This window comes from Eschrichtius robustus, chromosome 1 (assembly GCF_028021215.1).
Source record: "Eschrichtius robustus isolate mEscRob2 chromosome 1, mEscRob2.pri, whole genome shotgun sequence".
In the NCBI taxonomy this organism is placed as follows: domain Eukaryota; kingdom Metazoa; phylum Chordata; class Mammalia; order Artiodactyla; family Eschrichtiidae; genus Eschrichtius; species Eschrichtius robustus.
The window spans coordinates 194994684-195014482 of record NC_090824.1 but is presented as its reverse complement, the minus strand read 5'-3'; the positions used below and the strand labels follow the sequence as shown (position 1 = coordinate 195014482).

The 19799-nt window shown below is 40.1% G+C and overlaps 1 protein-coding gene across 1 annotated transcript in view; it reads right to left on the bottom strand.

Annotated features, from left to right (window-relative positions):
- PTER (phosphotriesterase related) overlaps positions 1-17403 on the bottom strand; it is a 67583-nt gene extending 50180 nt beyond the window's left edge. Inside the window, exon 1 of the mRNA XM_068561988.1 lies at positions 17262-17403. The gene's annotated coding sequence lies outside the window, so the exon portion shown is untranslated. The remainder of the gene's footprint in view (positions 1-17261) is intronic.
- Between the last annotated feature and the right edge of the window lie 2396 nt (positions 17404-19799).

Here is a 19799-nt window from a genome sequence, read left to right as displayed (position 1 = left end):
GAATCATCCCAAAATTGAGGAGGTGGACTTTGGGAGCAACTGTAGACTTGGGGTTTGCTGTATGCGACTGATTTGTTTCTGATTTATATGGTTATCTTAGTTTCGTTTTTAGCGCTTGTTATCATTGGTGGATTTGTTTATTGGTTTGGTTGCTCCCTTTTTTTTTTAATTACTTCTTAATTTTTTTATTTCAATATTTTTTATTTTAACTATTTTATTTTTATTATTATTTTTTTTTTTTTTCTTTCTTTCTTTTTTTCTCCCTTTTCTTCTCAGCCATTTGGCCATGTGGTTGACAGGGTCTTGGTGTTCTGGCCTGGTGTCAAGCCTGAGCCTCTGAGGTGGGAGAGCCAAGTTCAGGACACTGTACCACCAGAGACCTCCTGGCCCCCTGTAGTATCAATCAGCGAGAGCTCTCCCAGAGTTCCCCGTCTCAACACTAAGACCCAGTTCCACCCAGTGGCCAGCAAGCTCGAGTGCTGGAGGCCCCATGCCAAACAACTAGCAAGACAGGGACACAACCCCGCCCATTAGCAGAGAGGCTGCCTAAAATCATACTAAGTTCACAGACAGCCCAAAACACACCACTGGACTCAGCTCTGCCCACCAGAAAGACAAGATCCAGCCCCACTCACCAGAACACAGGCACTAGTCCCCTCCATCAGGAAGCCTACACAACCCACTGAACCAACCTTAGCCACTGGGAGCTGACACCAACAGCAAAGGGAACTATGAACCTGCAGGCTGCGAAAAGGAGACCCCAAACACATTAAGTTAAGCAAAATGGGAAGACAGAGAAATATGCAGCAGTTGAAGGAGCAAAGTAAAAACCCACCAGACCAAACAAATGAGGAGGAAGTAGGCAGCCTAACTGAAAAAGAATTCAGAGTAATGATAGTAAAGATGATCCAAAATCTTGGAAATAAAATGGAGAAAATACAAGAAACGTTTAACAAGGACCTAGAAGAACTAAAGAGCAAACAAACAATGATGAACAACACAATGAATGAAATTAAAAATTCTCTAGAAGGAATCAATAGCAGAATAACTGAGGCAGAAGAATGGATAAGTGACCTGGAAGATAAAATAGTGGAAATTATTACCACAGAGCAGAATAAAGAAAAAAAAATGAAAAGAATTGAGGACAGTCTCAGAGACCTCTGGGACAACAATAGATGCACCAATATTCGAATTATAGGGGTCCCAGAAGAAGAAGAGAAAAAGAAAGGGTCTGAGAAAATATTTGAAGAGATTATAGTTGAAAACTTCCCTAATATGGGAAAGGAAATAGTCAATCAAGTCCAGGAAGCACAGAGAGTCCCATACAGGTTAAATCCAAGGAGAAACACGCCACGACACATATTAATCAAACTGTCAAAAATTAAATACAGGGGCTTCCCTGGTGGTGCAGTGGTTGAGAATCCACCTGCCAATGCAGGGGATGTGGGTTCCAGCCCTGGTCTGGGAAGATCCTACATGCTGTGGAGCAACTAGGCCCGTGCACCACAGCTACTGAGCCTGCACTCTGGAGCCCATGAGCCACAACTACTGAAGCCCACGCACCTAGAGCTCCTGCCCCGCAACAAGAGAAGCCACCGCAATGAGAAGCCTGCGCACCACAACGAAGAGTAGCCCCCACTCACTGTAACTAGAGAAAGCCTGCGCGCAGCAACGAAGACCCAACACAGCCAAAAATAAATGAATAAATTTAAAAATACTATTAAAAAAATTACATACAAAGAAAAAATATTAAAAGCAGCAAGGGAAAAACAACAAATAACATGCAAGGGAATCCCCATAAGGTTAACAGCTGATCTTTCAGCAGAAATTCTGCAAGCCAGAAGGGAGTGGCAGGACATATTTAAAGTGATGAAAGGGAAAAACCTACAACCAAGATTACTCTACCCAGCAATGATCTCATTCAGATTTGACAGAGAAATTAAAACCTTTCCAGACAAGCAAAAGCTAAGAGAATTCAGCACCACCAAACCAGCTTTACAACAAATGCTAAAGGAACTTCTCTAGGCAGGAAACACAAGAGAAGGAAAAGACCTACAATAACAAATGCAAAACAAGAAAATGGTAATAGGAACATACATATCAATAATTACCTTAAATGTAAATGGATTAAATGCTCCAACCAAAAGACACAGACTGGCTGAATGGATACAAAAACAAGACCCATATATATGCTGTCTACAAGAGACCCACTTCAGACATAGGGACACATACAGACTGAAAGTGAGGGGATGGAAAAAGATATTCCATGCAAATGGAAATCAAAAGAAAGCTGAAGTAGCAAATCTCATATGAGACAAAATTAGACTTTAAAATAAAGACTATCACAAGAGACAAAGAAGGACACTACATAATGATCAAGGGATCAATCCAAGAAGAAGATATAACAATTGTAAATATCTATGCACCCAACATAGGAGCACCTCGGTACATAAGGCAAATGCTAACAGCCATAAAAGGGGAAATCGACAGTAACACAATCATAGTAGGGGACTTTAACACCCCACTTTCACCAATGGACAGATCATCCAAAATGAAAATAAATAAGGAAACACAAGCTTTAAATGATACATTAAACAAGATGGACTTAATTGATATTTATAGGACATTCCATCCAAAAACAACAGAATACACTTTCTTCTCAAGTGCTCATGGAACATTCTCCAGGATAGATCATATCTTGGCTCACAAATCAAGCCTTGGTAAATTTAAGAAAATTGAAATCATATCAAGTATCTTTTCCGACCACAACACTATGAGACTAGATATCAATTACAGGGAAAAAACTGTAAAAAATACAAACATGTGGAGGCTAAACAATACACTAGTAAATAACCAAGAGATCACTGAAGAAATCAAAGAGGAAATCAAAAAATACCTAGAAACAAATGACAATGAAAACACGACGACCCAAAACCTATGGGATGCAGCAAAAGCAGTTCTAAGAGGGAAGTTTACAGCAGTACAATCCTACCTCAAGAAACAAGAAAAATCTCAAATAAACAACCTAACCTTACACCTGAAGCAATTAGAGAAAGAAGAACAAAAAAAATCCCAAAGTTAGCAGAAGGAAAGAAATCATAAAGATCAGATCAGAAATAAATGAAAAAGAATGAAGGAAACAATAGCAAAGATCAGTAAAACTAAAAGCTGTTTAAAAATAAAACTAAAAGATGTTAAAAAAAAAAAAAAAGAAAAAGATCTTGCAACTTGGAGGGAGGGGGAGAATTAATAAGTAGATTTTACTTATTACTGTATAATATAGTACTTATTACTGTATAATACAAAGTTTTAATGGAAAAAAATGTATACCCTATGCATAGGAAATAGTCTGAAAAAAAGAAAATACCCAGGGATGCTAATAGAGGCCATTTCGAGGGGTAGAATTTTTTTTTTAGTTGTTTTTTCTTTTTCTCCTCTGTGCTTATCTGTTTTGTTGGATTTTGAACATAGATAATTTTGTCATATATTTTAAAACATTACTTTTAATGGAAGAAAAATTGCTTTAGTCTCTTGTTTTGAGGGAGGTAATATACTATCATGCCCACTTCAAAAATGAAACAAGAACGCTTAAAATGCTAAGTGATGGCAGTGATAGAAATGGGAGTTGGGTCCAGGGTTCTTGTGTCCTGATGCAGTTTTTGGTTACTTTAGGGGACCAGCAGAGGGGGAGAAAGTCTGGGGAGGCCACTTTGAGGTGAGCTTTCACCCCAAGTAAGTACCAAAGGGCAGAGTTGTAAATGGTTCTAACCATTCCTAAGCATGCCTTCTTTCCCACCATTTTCATTTCTGGATTGTATGTCTCTGTCTTAAATTTAAACAAGCATTGCTTTCAGTGTTTAATTACAAATTAATGGAAACACTACTTGCATTCAAATTAGCTTTTAGTTTTCACATCATTAATGTGCATCCAAGTTATTGTGTCATTATAATCTCACGTTATAATGGCTTCATAATGCAAGTCCCTGCAGAGTTGCATTAGTAGTTTCCTATGGTAATCACCCATCACTAGAATATCATAATCACATACGCACAGTCCCCACATGCTTCCACCGCAATCATTTTGACATTGTAAGAGCATTCTAATAGTATTAGCATAGATTCTCCAGAGAAATCATCTCATTGTCACTGCATTAGCATATAAGATTAATTGTGATGGAGCCATGTTGTTGTAATATGAAAGCTTCAAAAATATTTTTTAAAAAAAGTGATGCTCAGCGATAAAACATTTCACTTCTCAAAAGGTCAGCGCATCGTGCAGTAGCACTTGCCTTGTGACTCTTCATTGAAGAGACGTCCTCTCACAAGATGTAAAGTTTTTCTTGTGGTTTGTTTTTCTTTTTGTTTGTTTAGGACTCATACAACAGTAATAAAGGAGGTCAGTTCCCTCTCTGTGGTGTAGAAAGGAAAAGCAGACGTGGTCCCTGTCTTTAAGGAGTTTATAATTTAGTCAGGTTTACGACAAATTATATGCAACATGTAGGTAAAACGCAATTAATACTCTTATGCTAAATTTTGAAGTAGCTGGCGTTACACAGCTATGACAGCAAGCAGACAAGGTGCTCCTGAAAAGAAAATGTTTGCCAGTTAATAAAGGGCCAAACAAAGACTGTATGGCAGGAATGGAGTCCAGGTTATCAGCATTCATGAGAGTCTGCCTGGCATCTTTGTAGTCACTAACTCTGGGAAGAAGGAAGGCCACCAAAGACACTAGTAGGGGACACAGCCAGAGTCCCACACAGGGATGAAGCAAAAAGAGGTTGTGGGCAGGAAACCTCTCCTCTGCTCGGATCTGAGCAGAGCACGGAAGCTACACCTTGGTCTTTATCGCTGAGAGAGGAATGAGCGGAGATGCTCTCTCCAAGCATCAGATCAAGGCTCAGAAGAGCACCGCCCAGCCCCCGACACTCTCCTTGGTTTGAAGCCGTGGTGTAAAGTGAGTATGTTGTGTCAGTGACAAATGGCACGTGCTGCAGAGCCTGGCCAGGCAGTGTGACCACTGGAGAGCCCTCTAATCCTCTGATACTCTCTGGAGACACCGCAGGAGCATTGCAGACGGATTATCCTCTCTCTCAAGGAAGCCTCCTCTCTGCTCGGTGTTAAGTGAGAACCGCGTCACAGCCAGCATTTAGCACCGTGACTGGCCCGTGGCGGGCGTTCTAGAAACGTTTATGGATGAGGAGTCAATTAACGTGACTGGAGAGAAGGCACAGGCTTCAGAGCTGCTGTAGGTCTGAAGCCACAGGGAGCAGATTTGGAATATGGACTCTCCGGTAGCATTAACAGCAGAGGAATTACCAACTGGCAAAGGTCTCTTGTATGATTAAGACTTTGCCTGCCTTCTTGGTGATGGCAAATCACAGCATTCAGCGGGGAATGGTCACTAATTTTCCCTTTCTCGAATTATGTGTGCCTGGGAGATCTCAGAACTACGCCGTGGCTCAGTTTCCAAAAAGAACTGATAACACTTTTTTAATTGGAACACAGTGCGGATACAGATGTGCTTTCTAAGTGCTCAAAGATGCTTTTACCAACAAGCTGTGGAGCAATAGAAAATTATTACATAAACAAAATTAGCTGTCCCTCCTTTAGAAGTGATTTTTAATTTCATAAGTAAATTCTATGGCCCTTGCTACCCTAGTCTTCCGCGAGTTCTTACTTGGACATCACATGAAACTAAACTCTCACTTCTTGGCCCTATTCTTCACAGTAACTCATTTCACACATTTTTCATTATGATGTCATATCAAAACTTTTATTACATCTGATGATCAGTTTTCTATTATTTTGTTGTTATTAGACATAGATTAAAAATCAAGAACTCAGGGAGGTTTGAATCCAAGAGCACTAAGCATAAGAACAGAAGTTTTATTTATTATGGAAAATGTACCTTGACGCTGCTTAAAAAAATATCAGTTTCCCTCTCTTGTTCAAAAGTACTGAAGGCAACAGATATCATTCCTGATAATATGCAATAGATTAATCTTTTATTTGATACAAACAAAAGTTAGAAGCTATATATCACTTATATGTGGAATCTAAAATATGACAAAAATGAACATTTCTACGAAGCAGAAACAGACTCACAGACATAGAGAACGGACTTGTGGTTGCCAAGGGGGAAGTGGTGCGGCGGGGGGAGGGATTGGGAGTTTGGGATTAGCAGATGCAAACTAGTATCTATAGGATGGATAAACAGCAAGGTCCTACGGTACAGCACAGGGAACTGTATTCAATATCCTGGGGTACACCATCATGGAAAAGAATATGAAAAAGAATGTATCTATCTGTATAACTGAGTCACTTTGCTGTACAGCAGAAATTAACACGACGTTGTAAATCAGCTAGACTTCAATTAAAAAAAAAAGCTAGAAGCTATAAAATACCTTAAGTGCCACCAAAAATTAATGTTAAGTTACTGTGTTTTAAAAATGGAAGAATGCACACAGATGGGACAACATCCTACTTTATGAAAATATCACTATTTCCCCAAAAGGAGGAAAAGCTACAAGTTTACCAACTACTTAACCTTTACCAAAAAAAAAAGTTGATATGCTCAGAGTGTGTCTTTCGGTAAATCACTTAGTCTGTGGGCCTGTTTTCTCATTAATAAAACAAAGGAATTAATAAGCAAGGTGATTTCTAACGTTCTTTCCAGATACAACTTCTCTGATTCTGTGGGAAGAGGCGTCAAATGACCTCTAAACCGGTTTTGCAGCCACTCCCCAGGAGTTTAGACGTTAAACAAATGGGGATATACGCATAGTAGAAAATCAGGCACAACATTGCTATACAAGGAATGTAAAAACTATTGATATCTTTCTAATTCTATTCTGATCTCCCATCAAGGTAAACCATCCTTAACAAACCACATTACAGTATTTACTATTTTTTAAAAATATTTATTTATTTATTTATTTGGCTGCGGTCGGGTCTTAGTTGCGGCACGCAGGATCTTTTGTTGCAGCATGCAGACTCCTAGTTGCGGCGTGCATGTGGGATCTAGTTCCCTGACCAGGGATCGAACCCCAGCCTCCTGCATTGGGAGCGTGGAGTCTTAACCACTGGACCAGCAGGGAAGTCCCTTACAGTATTTACTATTAACTTCAAATTATTACTAGCAGATGAATGAAAAATATTTCACTACCCGGATTATTACTTTTCTATGATCACCCTTTATACTGCTTATGACTAAAAGTAAAATAGAGGCACTAGTATAAAATAATGGTGGTGATTAGCCCTCAAATACATCATGCTGATTGTCTAAGCAACTGAAAACTCTTGGCTCTTTCCTAAATAACAGCTGAAATGATCCATTACCTATGTACATGTGTACTTAGATACATATACATACATATGTATATACATTTTCTAGTGTTTTCACAGTTTCTAATCATCACAGTACAAGTACAGAAACTATTCTGAAAATGACTCTGTGCCAGCTTTACAACCAAGAACTATTTTATTTTTTTAGTGGGCAGTGAGATAAGTAGAAAAAGTCAATCTGCTTTTTTTTGTCAGTGTTTTCAGAAGGTGTGATATATAGTCCACTGGTGTTCACACTGATTTTAGGTGATATATGGGCATTTAAAAATGTTTTAAACAAGTATTTATTTATTTGAACGTGTCTTAGAAAAAAGTAATAAACATTGCAAGCCTGTGATTTCATGGATATTTTTGCTTAGGATGAGGCTGAAGGAAAACAGTGGGTTGGTTTAAAAAAAAATGTTAAGTAATTAGTAGTGAAGGTAGTACATAGGCATAGCAAACACTCTTAAAGATGATGCGAGAATGAATCAAATTTGACAAATTTGAGGAATACTAATGAATGATAAATTTATTCATTCACTCTCATGACTATTACACTGAGTTTATGAAAACTAAAAGGCATTTAACATCTCTGCAATGTCTTGTAACAATTTATTTTTTCTGGCCTATTAAGGAACTAACTCCTGTTCTGGGGATAACATCCCCCAACTCATCAGAAATATAATCTTGACTTCTAATTAGGCAAAGAAAGCTATTATCCAATTTTAACTCTCAGACCTTTTTACTGACCTTGTAATTGTTGACATTATTTTAAAGGATGTTGATTTAAAAATATAAATATGATATTATATGGTGTAAAAGAATATGGATTGAGACAGTGTGGTCAGACATAGTACAACTACTTAGTAAGCTTTCAAATTTTTATAGAATAAAACTCTAAAGTTTAATACATCATTCTTTTTAGAGAAACAAAATATAAATAAACTCTCCTTTAGTGCCAATGTTGTAAAATCATCACATTATATAGGAATAACTAATGAAAACTTATTTTAGCCAAGGTATTACTAACACAAAAATAAAAATAAATAAGTGGAAACAGGTTCACAAAAAAACACAGTATCCCTACATAATGCATTATGAAAACTCCACATTAAAAAAAAAATCTTTTGCAGTTCTGATTTGGTCTATCAGAAAGCAAAGGAATTTAGAAACTAATGGTTTTTGACCTCACTGTAGCAAGAATAAGTAATAGCAAAGGCCCATGAAGTATCCCTAATGCTAGAAACTATATATATTCTTTTACATATCTTAAATCTAACAACCAAATGACATTCAATAGACAAGAATGTATAGAACTATGTAGAATCTTCACAGAGACCATTTTAAACTTGCATCTCTTAGCCTGAAATATTTTAATTTATCTACCAAAATACCCTGATAGACAAAAAGTGAAAAGGCAATGCCTGGGAGGAATGAAGAAAGTCAAAAAGGAGCACTGCAACTGGATTTGCTAGAACCTTCTCTCTCCCTGGACACCTAACAGGTCAAATATAGCTGTAAGGTCAAAGTCTCAGTCTTATTTAAAACAGCAGAATCTTTGCTACTTATGCACTCAGCTGCTCCCAAATATTTAGTTCCACAGGAGAAAGAGGAACCCTTGGAATTTGTTCTTTTCTGGATGATAAGGGGGCAAGTTCAAAGCAACACAGAAGCAAAGGAGAATCAATGTAAGGCCTTAGATTTGCGTTGGAAGCCAGTGGCCTCTTCTGGAATTCCTGTGTTAAATGGATTTGTGCAGTGGCAAATGGAAAGTCTCTAAAGTTAAAGACTGGGGACTTCCTTGGTGGCACAGTTGTTAAGAATCTGCCTGCCGATGCAAGGGACACGGGTTCGAGCCCCGGTCCAGGAAGATCCTACGTGCCACGGAGCAACTAAGCCCATACACCACAACTACTGAGCCTGTGCTCTAGAGCCTGCAAGCCACAGCTACTGAAGCCCACTCACCTAGAGCCCGTGCTCCACAACAAGAGAAGCCACCGCAATGAGAAGCCCATGCACTGCAATGAAGAGTAGCCCCTGCTCGGCACAACTAGAGAAAGCCCACACCCAGCAATGAAGACCCAACACAGCCAAAAATAAATAAATAAAATAAATAAATAAATAAAGACTGAACTTGGAGAAACCGCAGCCTGGGAAACTCTATAACTCGCAGAAAAGCACTGACTCATGAAATGATAGACGTGCCACAGACCAGAGAGCAATAAATAAAATCGTGTCAAATAACCTAGGTTAAAACTAGCAAAGACACCCTTGTAGCCTTTCCCGGAGAAAGGTTTCAACAATACTTTTCTGTGGAGTGACTGGGAGTGAAAAACCGCATCCTACTTACATGTGAATTCTCTTACATATGCATGCAAATTTATTTGCTTATTATTCAAATTTAATCTGTCCCTGAAAATTTGATGGTATCAAATTTTGCATCACAGAAGTATATATATAATTTTATATATAAAGAAGAAATGAATTTTATATATATTTATATGATTATATTACATAATTATATTTGTCTATATATATAATTCAGTTCTTTTTGTAAAAATCAATTCTTTTATTTAAATTTTTTAATATGGACATTTAAAAAATGTTCACAAATGTCGAGAGTAGTATAGTGAACCCCTATGTATCCATCACCCAGTTTCCACAATAATTCCAACTAAAAACAGTTTTTGAAGGGAAAAATGTTTCGCAGCTCATTCCAAGCCATCAGCCAATTATCCCATATATTATGAACATACTCTTATAAACCCATGTAACAATCCTCTAAGGATTTCTGGCTCTCAGTTTACTGCAAAAGACATTTTAAAAAATAATTTTAAAAAAAGGCTACTTCAGACTGTACTTCAAAGCTACAGTAAGCAAGACAGTATGTACTGGCACAAAAACAGAAATATAGATCAATGGAACAGGATAGAAAGCCCAGAGATAAACCCGTGCACACATGGTCACCTTATCTTTGATAAAGGAGGCAAGAGTATACAATGGAGAAAAGACAGCCTCTTCAATAAGTGGTGCTAGGAAAACTGGACAGCTACATGTAAAAGAATGAAATTAGAATACTCCCTAATGCCATATACAAAAATAAACTCAAAATGGATTAGAGACCTAAATGTAAGGCCAGACACTATAAAACTCTTAGAGGAAAACATAGGCAGAACACTCTATGATATAAATCACAGCAAGATCCTTTTTGACCCACCTTCTAGAGAAATGGAAATAAAAACAAAAATAAACAAATGGGACCTAATGAAACTTAAAAGCTTTTGCACAGCAAAGGAAACCATAAACAAGATGAAAAGACAACCCTCAGAATGGGAGAAAATATTTGCAAATGAAGCAACTGACAAAGGATTAATCTCCAAAATATACAAGCAGCTCATGCAGAAGGGTAAGCTGTGACAAAGTGAGAGAGTGTCATGGACATATATACACTACCAAACGTAAAATAGATAGCTAGTGGGAAGCAGCCGCATAGCACACGGAGATCAGCTCGGTGGTTTGTGACCACCTAGAGGGGTGGGATAGGGAGGGTGGGAGGGAGGGAGACGCAAGAGGGAAGAGATACGGGAACATATGTATATGTATAACTGGTTCACTTTGTTATAAAGCAGAAACTAACACACCATTGTAAAGCAATTATACTCCAATAAAGATGTTAAAAAAACAAACAAACAAACAACCCAATCCAAAACTGGGCGGAAGACATAAATAGACATTTCTCCAAAGAAATACAGATTGCCAACAAACACATGAAAGGATACTCAACATCACTAATCATTAGAGAAATGCAAATCAAAACTATAATGAGGTATCACCTCACACCAGTCAGAATGGCCATCATCAAAAAATCTACAAACAACAAATGCTGGAGAGGGTGTGGAGAAAAGGGAACCCTCTTGCACTGTTGGTGGGAATGGAAATTGATACAGCCACTATGGAGAACAGTATGGAGGTTCCTTAAAAAACTAAAAATAGAACTACCATACGACCCAGCAATCCCACTACTGGGCATATACCCTGAGAAAACCATAATTCAAAAGGAGTCATGTACCACAATGTTCATTGCAGCTCTATTTACAATAGCCAGGACATGGAAGCAACCCAAGTGTCCATCGACAGATGAATGGATAAAGAAGATGTGGCACATTTATACAATGGAATATTATTCAGCCATGAAAAGAAACAAAATTGAGTTATTTGTATTGAGGTGGATATGGGAAGCAGCTGCATAGCACAGGGAGATCAGCTCAGTGCTTTGTGACCGCCTAGAGAGGTGGGATAGGGAGGGGGGGAGGGAGACTCAAGAGGGAAGGGATATGGGGATATATGTATGCATATAGCTGATTCACTTTGTTATACAGCAGAAACTAACACATCATTGTAAAGCAACTATATTCCAATAAAGATGTTGAAAAAAAAAAAAAAGACTACGATTCTATTCCAAATATTCTGAATATTGTAAAGTTTTCCAGAATCAATTCTAGTCTGCATGGTAGATACGGGCAGGTCCCACTGAGGTCTTTGAGGCTTTCACGTTCCCAATATTTCTTCAGGTTTAAGAGCTTATCTGTCTTCCTCTTGGGCTCATCATCTTTCTTCAGAGACTCTTTGGCTTTCATAGACATTTTCAGTTGATAATATGGAGGCAGGAATTCAGAACACGTCGAACAGCGGGAGCACAAGATATCACCCTCTCAGGAGAAGATGTGCGATAGGACCAGAGTGTATTTTATATCCTGTTGCCCTTTTTGATGGCATAAGTATTGCAGACTAGTCATGGCACTTTTTTGATTCAGAGAGGATATTTTAGGTAAGAAACATTTGTGAGTTGTCATCACAAATATTTAGATGATATAGTTCAGACAGCAAGATATACTTGCTTATGTGCATTTTATGGTTAACAGCTTAATAAAGCATATATTTGGGTTGGCCAAAAAGTTCGTTCGGGTTTGTCACTAACAGCAAAACCCGAATGAACTTTTTGGCCAACCCAATTGAATTCATTTAATAATGTTGCTTTGATTTTAATCTAATTAGTTCAATTTTATAAGTCATAAGCATAAAGCTCTCCTCCAAGTAATGTTAAGAAGTTTCTGAACTGAGTAGACCTTCCAAAAGATTTGTAGTTATCACTTGATTGCTCAAATTTGATAAAAAAAAAAAAACCTCCCAAAATGATAGTTTCTAGAGGCCATTATTATTGTAGGTTAGTATGACGGGCTGAATTGTACCCCCTCCAAACATTCTTATGTTGATGTCCTAACCCTCAGTATCTCAGAATGTGATAGTATTTGGAGATAGGGTCTTTAAAGAGGTAATTATATTAAAATGGGTTTGTTAGGGTAGGTCCTAATCTAACATGACTATTTTGTGTAGTTATAAGAAAAGGTTAGGACACAGAGAGACCACATGAGGATACAGGGAGAAGGAGGTCATCAGCAAGCCAAAAAGAGAGGCTTCAAAAGAAACCAAATCGACCAACACCTTGATCTTGGACTTCTAGCCTCCAGAATGATGAAAAAAATCAATTTCTGTTGTTTAAGTCACCCAGCCTGTGATATTTCGTTATGCAGCCCTAGCAAACTAATACAGTCAGTAATAGAGGTTGTGTAGTCCAAGCCACGGAAGTGGCCTTTAATTAAACCAGGGGGCTCTGGGTCTATAAAGTGAGTAGAAAATCTGTCGAAGGGTCGGCTGGGCATATGCAATATAATCTAATCCTTTTTGACAAATGTTGATGCCAATGAGGTGACAGCTTAGTGTATGGACTTGGAGTAAATAAATCATTATTGCAGTGATTTGTCAGGGTTTAATAGGAAAGCTTGCTGAAAAGGTAAGCAGATACCACACACAACAGATGTGGCAGCTGTATGATGTGAAATACCCCTGAACTGGGGAATCCACTTCATATTTCCTCCAAACTTTTATTAGAGTCCAAGACTAATGGCATCTAACTTTTCAGAGACATAAGGAATGTGGTACATAAGACCTAGAAATGTGACAGTATAAACATGATAACTTTGAGTGTATGAAAATACTTTAAATATTTCAAAAATCAATACATATACAGTTTTGAAAATAGCAAGCAATATTAAGAAACACACCTTTGTTGGTACACAATAATACTAAGGATTTTGTGGTTGCAGTGGACTTTCAATTATACAACAGAGCATTAAATTCATAATATTTACCAATAGTCTCTTCAAAGTGCTTTTCAAACACTAAATCATTACCCAATTAAGCCATTGCAAGATAAGCTGTTATTACTCTGGATTTAGTGGAAAGGACTAATAATTATTATTTTAACAGTTTCCGTGAAGAAAGACTCAATGTTTACTGAACACAACTGTGAGAATAGCTCAGCCTTTTAGTGAGTAGGAACAGGGAAAAACAAAAGGTTGTTTAGCTAAGTGAATTCAGGGGAAGACGGAGATGATTAAGGACTAAGAACCATGACCTGTGAAAACAGAGAATTTAATATGCAAAGCAGAGACCAAAATTGGCAGAAAGCTACTTATGAAAACTGCCAACATTCAATGTTGTCGACAGACAATGGAGAATCTTTGGTTGTGCCCTGAACAACATAATTCATCACACCAGAGCTCGGGGCAGTCATGTCCAAGCAATTTATCATCATCATATCACTCGTCTGAGTAAGAGAGGGGGAGAACTTTGATTGTTAACCTCTAGGGAGAGTGGATTTATAGCCAACAGCCCTAAGAATGCAGCATGGCTCTGCCCTAAGCAAAATGCTCCTGCTTCACTTCTGTTTAAGTCAGAGGAAAAGAGGGAACACATTGCTTCCAGGATGTGGAGAGCAAAACCTAGGTCTGATCCTCTTAGATCCAAAATAAGAAAGCCAAGAAATCATATTTAAAGTACTCTTTGAAGCTGCTTTCAAAAAAAAATTAGATATTAGTCAATGGTAGGTTTGGATGATTCATTTCAAGTGTCCCTTGATGACAAAATAATTTCTGAAATGCATCCACTGATACAACTACATTTGGAAAGAATTGTGTGTCTTAACAATGAATCCATAAACTTTCCTTTATATTGGAAAACTTGGAAGGATGCTGAAAATTTTGTTTTATTTTTTAAATTTTATTTATTTTTGGCTGCATTGGGTCTTCATTGCTGCGCGCAGGCTTTCTCTAGTTGCGACGAGCAAGGGCTACTCTTCGTTGTGGTGCACAGGCTCCTCATTGCGGTGGCTTCTCTTGTTGCAGAGCACAGGCTCTAGGTATGCGGGCTTCAGTAGTTGTGGCACATGGGCTCAGTAGTTGTGGCTCGCGGGCTCTAGAGCGCAGGCTCAGTAGTTGTGGTGCACAAGCTTAGTTGCTCCACAGCATGTGGGATCTCCCAGGACCAGGGCTCAAGCCCGTGTCCCCTGCATTGGCAGGCAGATTCTTAACCACTGCACCACCAGGGAAGTTGGAAAATTTTAAATATAGGTAGATAGATAGGTAGACAGACAGACAGACAGATAGTGTTTTTTGAAATGAAAATGAGAGCCTTAATTCCTGTCCTTTATGGACATTGAAACTTTATGTACTTTACACTTGAATACTGGCTGCCCTTACAGAATATAATTAAACATCTAAATGCCATTTTTTCCACCTTTGATTAAAACCACGACGTTCCGGAGCATTCTGGAAACAAGTCCACACAGTAAGAGGGACAGTGGTCACAACAGCACACTTCTTATATCATCCTCCCTCTTTTAGGCTCCCAAGGAGACCAGTAATTCTTGGAGACGTGTGGCTCAGACCCTACCTGAGTGTCTTAGTCAGGATAGGCTAGGTTATGCTGCTTTAACAAACAAGTCCCCAAATCCTGGGGTCTAAACACAACAGAGGCTGATTTCTGGCTTACACTATATGTCTAACACAGAGTGATGGGGGCTCTTCTGATTGTCTTCATTCCATGACCCAGGCCAACAGAACACCACTATCTAGAAAATTGGTGGTCACCCTGGCAGAGGGAAAGAGAGTGGGGCGCACCTCTCATTGGCTTTTAAAGCTTCCACCTGGAAGTGACACAGGTCACTCCACTTAAATTTCATTGACCAGAGAAAGTCACATGGCCATGCCTCATTGGAAGGGGACAGAGGTGGGAGCCAGGTGACTAGGTGGGAGCAGATATTTTATTTTTCTTCTTCCTTTTTTTATTTAAGTGAGGGGGGGACATCTATGAATCAGAAGGCTTTTTTAAATGAAACTTTTTTTTAGAAAAACATGAACCACTGAGTATAGAAGAACGAGGTCATGTTTGGCATATGAAAAGCATATTCAACAACCATCTCAGGTTCTCCTATTAACAGTGAAGTTCATAGAGCAGAACACAGCTTAAGGTCTTCTCTGCAATGTTACTGTATGGTTCACTGGGGTATTTAAGACGTTTGAGAATGATGAAAGATTCCTCAGATAGTAACACTTTAAAGCATATGGAAGCAAGAATGGATATTTTCCATTCTATTTTCAGTAGCTCCTCCCATTCTCTGTAGTTCATTATTTTGTCTTCAGGCTTAATTCTGAGAGCAACCTCTGCAAGCCTTACATAGGGGCCCTCTACCTACTATAATCCCAGGGATCTCAGGGCCAAGCCCCAACTGAGAAGGCAGCAAGTACACTGGCATAGAATATTCAAGACTCTAAATGATCTGTTGTTCTTTGCTCCTGTCTGGGTCAAAATTTAACTATGCACACTGCAAATTGTCTTAAGTTAGTATTAGCATGTACAGAGCTCAGAGAAGACCCCTGGTGATTAGCTTTTACTAACTGTCAAAAAATATAGGCTTGGGCCTTTCTATTATGATTCTAAGATCAAGGAATGGAAATAAAACGTATTTTGCTATTCTATTCCAAAAATCTACATTGCATACATTTTAGTCACTTTTATAACAATAAAGCAACATCTAGTCTCCACGAATGAATACAGAATTTCACAAAGTAGCACTCTGAGTTCTTTGTTCAAATTATCCTCTTTAAAATTAAGTTGCTATCTTGTTATCAACAGTCAGCAAGTTGTCTGATCGCTTTCTCTTTGCCCTGTGCACTGTTTCTTTTTGGGGGGGGTTGCTTAATTCTGGAATTACATCAGACCTTCAGGATAACTGCTGTACACCCCTCCTGCCCATGTAAAATAAAATGTAACCGGCCAAGTCCTAAGTCTTAGGGCTCTTTTCTTACTGACGTTCATTCTATATGACAGTGAATGTGACAGTCCTTTAGGAAAGGAGTCAATGCTTGTCAGTTTCCTCCACTGGAGAGGTGATTTAAGGACGAATAGACTCGTGTGTCCCCCCAAGGAGTTAGTTCTCTAAACGCACCCCCCGCCCCAGGTGTCACTGCACCTGAGGTGTCTTCACAAATGTCACATCGTGGCTGTAAATACCATGATCATATCCGCACCCAAGTGTATTTGGAATACCTTTACGATAGAAGGACCATGACGGTAAAATCAAGGGGAAAGCTGAGGCCCAAGGCTTAGAGGTATGATTTCAAAGCTTATTAGAGGAGAACAAGCGTGGAGTAGATGCCCCCCCCCCCCGCCCCGCGTCATCCCAGCACAGCGGCCCAACGACGACCCCGGAGCATTTCTGTCGAGCAACCCTGAGCTCGAGCCACGCGGGGCCCTCGGGCCACGCTCCGCGCCGGACTCCGAGCCTCGGGCTTCAAGCCAGCCTTTGCAGGACTTTAGACTTCGGGGCAACCAGCCAGCTGCAAGCCCAGGCCAGCCTCCCAGGCCTCGCAGCCTCACGATCCCCGTCTTTGCAGCTCCCCCCGAGCGCCAGGAGAAAGGCAGCAACAAGCCAAAGCCTTAGGGACTGCTTTAAGACTCCTTCCCAGGGCGGACCTCCGCCGGGGTCCCTGCAGGAGTTAACGCGCCCAGCTCGGCAGCGACCCCATTCTTCCTACCGGGCCCACAGCTCCCGCGCCCGCTCCGGCTCCTGGCCGCCTTCCCTCCACTCGTTGCGTGCCGCCTTCTCCCCGGGGACCCTCCGCAGGAACTGGGCCTTTGACGTCCCCCCAGTCTCCGCCCACTTCACCTTTCGGTCTAGTGTTCTCCCCGCCCTCGGGTCCCAGGGCCGCATCCCAAGGGCCCCGGCCACGCCCCACCCCTTCCTTAGGCCACGCCCCACCCCTTCCTTAGGCCGCGCCCGCCAGGCGCCAGTCGGATCCCTCTAGACTCGGCCACGCCCAGCAGGTTCCTGCCAGGCCACGCCTTCGGCCCTAGGCCACGCCCAGCGGGCCCCAGCCCCTGCCACTGCCCCTGCCCCGCCCGTCACCGGGCTGTCTGAGCTCCAGGCTCCGGCGGCCTGGCCCTACCCTTGAGCGGGCAGAAGGCGTGTAGCCTCAGGATCCGCTCAGCGGCTGGGCTGAGAACCCACTTCCTGGGCGCAGGTCTGTTGTAGGCAGCCGCCAAATATCCTGGAAGGAGAGGTTTCTCTTCTCTTTCTAGTGCGGCTGAGTCAAAAGGACTAGGGGCTGGATGCCCCCAGGCAGAAAGGAAGCCGCTGCATTTTCCCCAGATCTCAGTTCTCCACGGAAAAGCCTGCAGCGTGGAGGCTTTAGTAGCTATTTTAGTTTCCTTCAGGGATAACAAGTCAGAGGGTGTGCACTGGTAATTGGGTGGCACGAACAGGATTTACATAACCATCCTGAATACAGGCAACTCTCGGTTTATGCCTTTTTTTTTTTTTTTCCTCCCAGATGATTTTTTTTTAATTGTGGTAAAATACACATAACATTTACCATTTTATACACATTAAAGTGTACAATTAGGTGGTCTTTAGTAAATTCACAATGTTTGGCGTCAGTTTATTGCTTCATTGTTTCATATTCTTGGGCCTGAGGCTTCTCATCTTTAAAATTAGAGTCTCTACTATAAGCACTGGCCCCAGCACTTCATGTGACAAATAGCCTATTTGAATACCTGTGAGTCAGCCTAGGAAACAGTGCTAGGAGCCGTTGCCGCAGGACAGAATTTAAGTGTTTAAGTGTATTTAATTAATTTTATCCTGAATTCTGAGAAAAAGAAGTTGAGTACTCAAATGGGAAGAACCTCCAGGTGTCATTTGAAAGGAAGTCATTTAAGAAGAGTAATAAAAATAATAGAAGATGTTTCCTGAGGCCTCCTCTGCTGCTCTAGATGCCTGCCTCTGTTATCTTAATTTTTAGAACTATCTATGTGTGTTAGGATCAATTTCTCCTCTGATTACAGATAAGAAAACAGAGAAGTGCCTTGTGCAAGGCCGGGGTTAGAACCCAGTTTGGTGATGTCATAGCACCTGCCCTCCTAGCAGAGAGCAGGGAACTTCCATAGGATGCCAGGAAATACATTAATATATTTAAGTGAGAAAAAGAGGAGAAAAGGAAATAAGGGGTGGGGGGGTTGTTTTTGTTTTACAAGGAGGGTAAAAGTATGAGAAGTTGGTTGGTAAGGGATAGGCAGGGAGAAAATACTGGGAAAGTAGTGGTCCTTAAAGATGATGGCTGCTTTAATCCTAAGAACAGGGAAGGGGATAAAAATAGCGCCCAGGAGTGGGAGAGACAAGAATAAATGTACAGGTTAAGAACTCCAGGGGCATGAGTATTGGGACAGTTGAATATTCCTAAGAATGACTGGGGCTCATACTGAGATTGTATAATGAATAGATGGGTCAGGGGAAGCTTCTAAAGTGATTTCAGTGCTGCCTGCCACTTTGATTGCCTGTACGGCAACCCTGAAGCCGTATAAATGTGTACCTGACAATGGTTGTTAAGGTGAGGCCTAAAAGTCCATTAGTTACAATGTTATGTATTTTACTAGTCCATGGTGCCAGACATGAAATTATACACAAGATTCATGTTAAAAAATGACTTCAGTTTTCCTTTATGGAAGTTACTAAATTCTCCACTGTCCACATTACACCCATTGTGCAAGATTTGTGATGGATTTCACATGCAGGCTCTTCTCTCTAGGGCTTTACACCTTAAAAAGATAGTGTCAAAGAGAAGCTACTCTAGATTTTATTTCTCTTTGAAAGAAGTAGCTTCAAGGAAACGTCAAATTAATAGGTAGGAGTTTTATTTCAGGAACTTTATCAAACTGTTGTGAATATGTGTGTTCAAACACAGGGAGAGAAATCCATGCAAATTCAAGGTACAACATTGAAAAACCTTGATAGTGTATGGCATTTGAGTATAGCCTATAATTCCATTTCACATCATACGTGATGTAAGCACTCCTGTTGGTTAAGCACCAAATGCTATCCTATTTAAAAATAATTAAAATAGGGACTTCCCTGGCGGTCCAGTGGTTAAGACTCCGCACTTCCAATGCAGGGGGCACAGGTTTGATCCCTGGTCGGGGAACTGAGATTCCCACATGCTGGGCAGTGAGGCCAAAATCTTAAAAAAAAAAAAAAAAAAAAAAAAAATTAAAATAAACATGCTTCAGAACTGGCCCCGAAA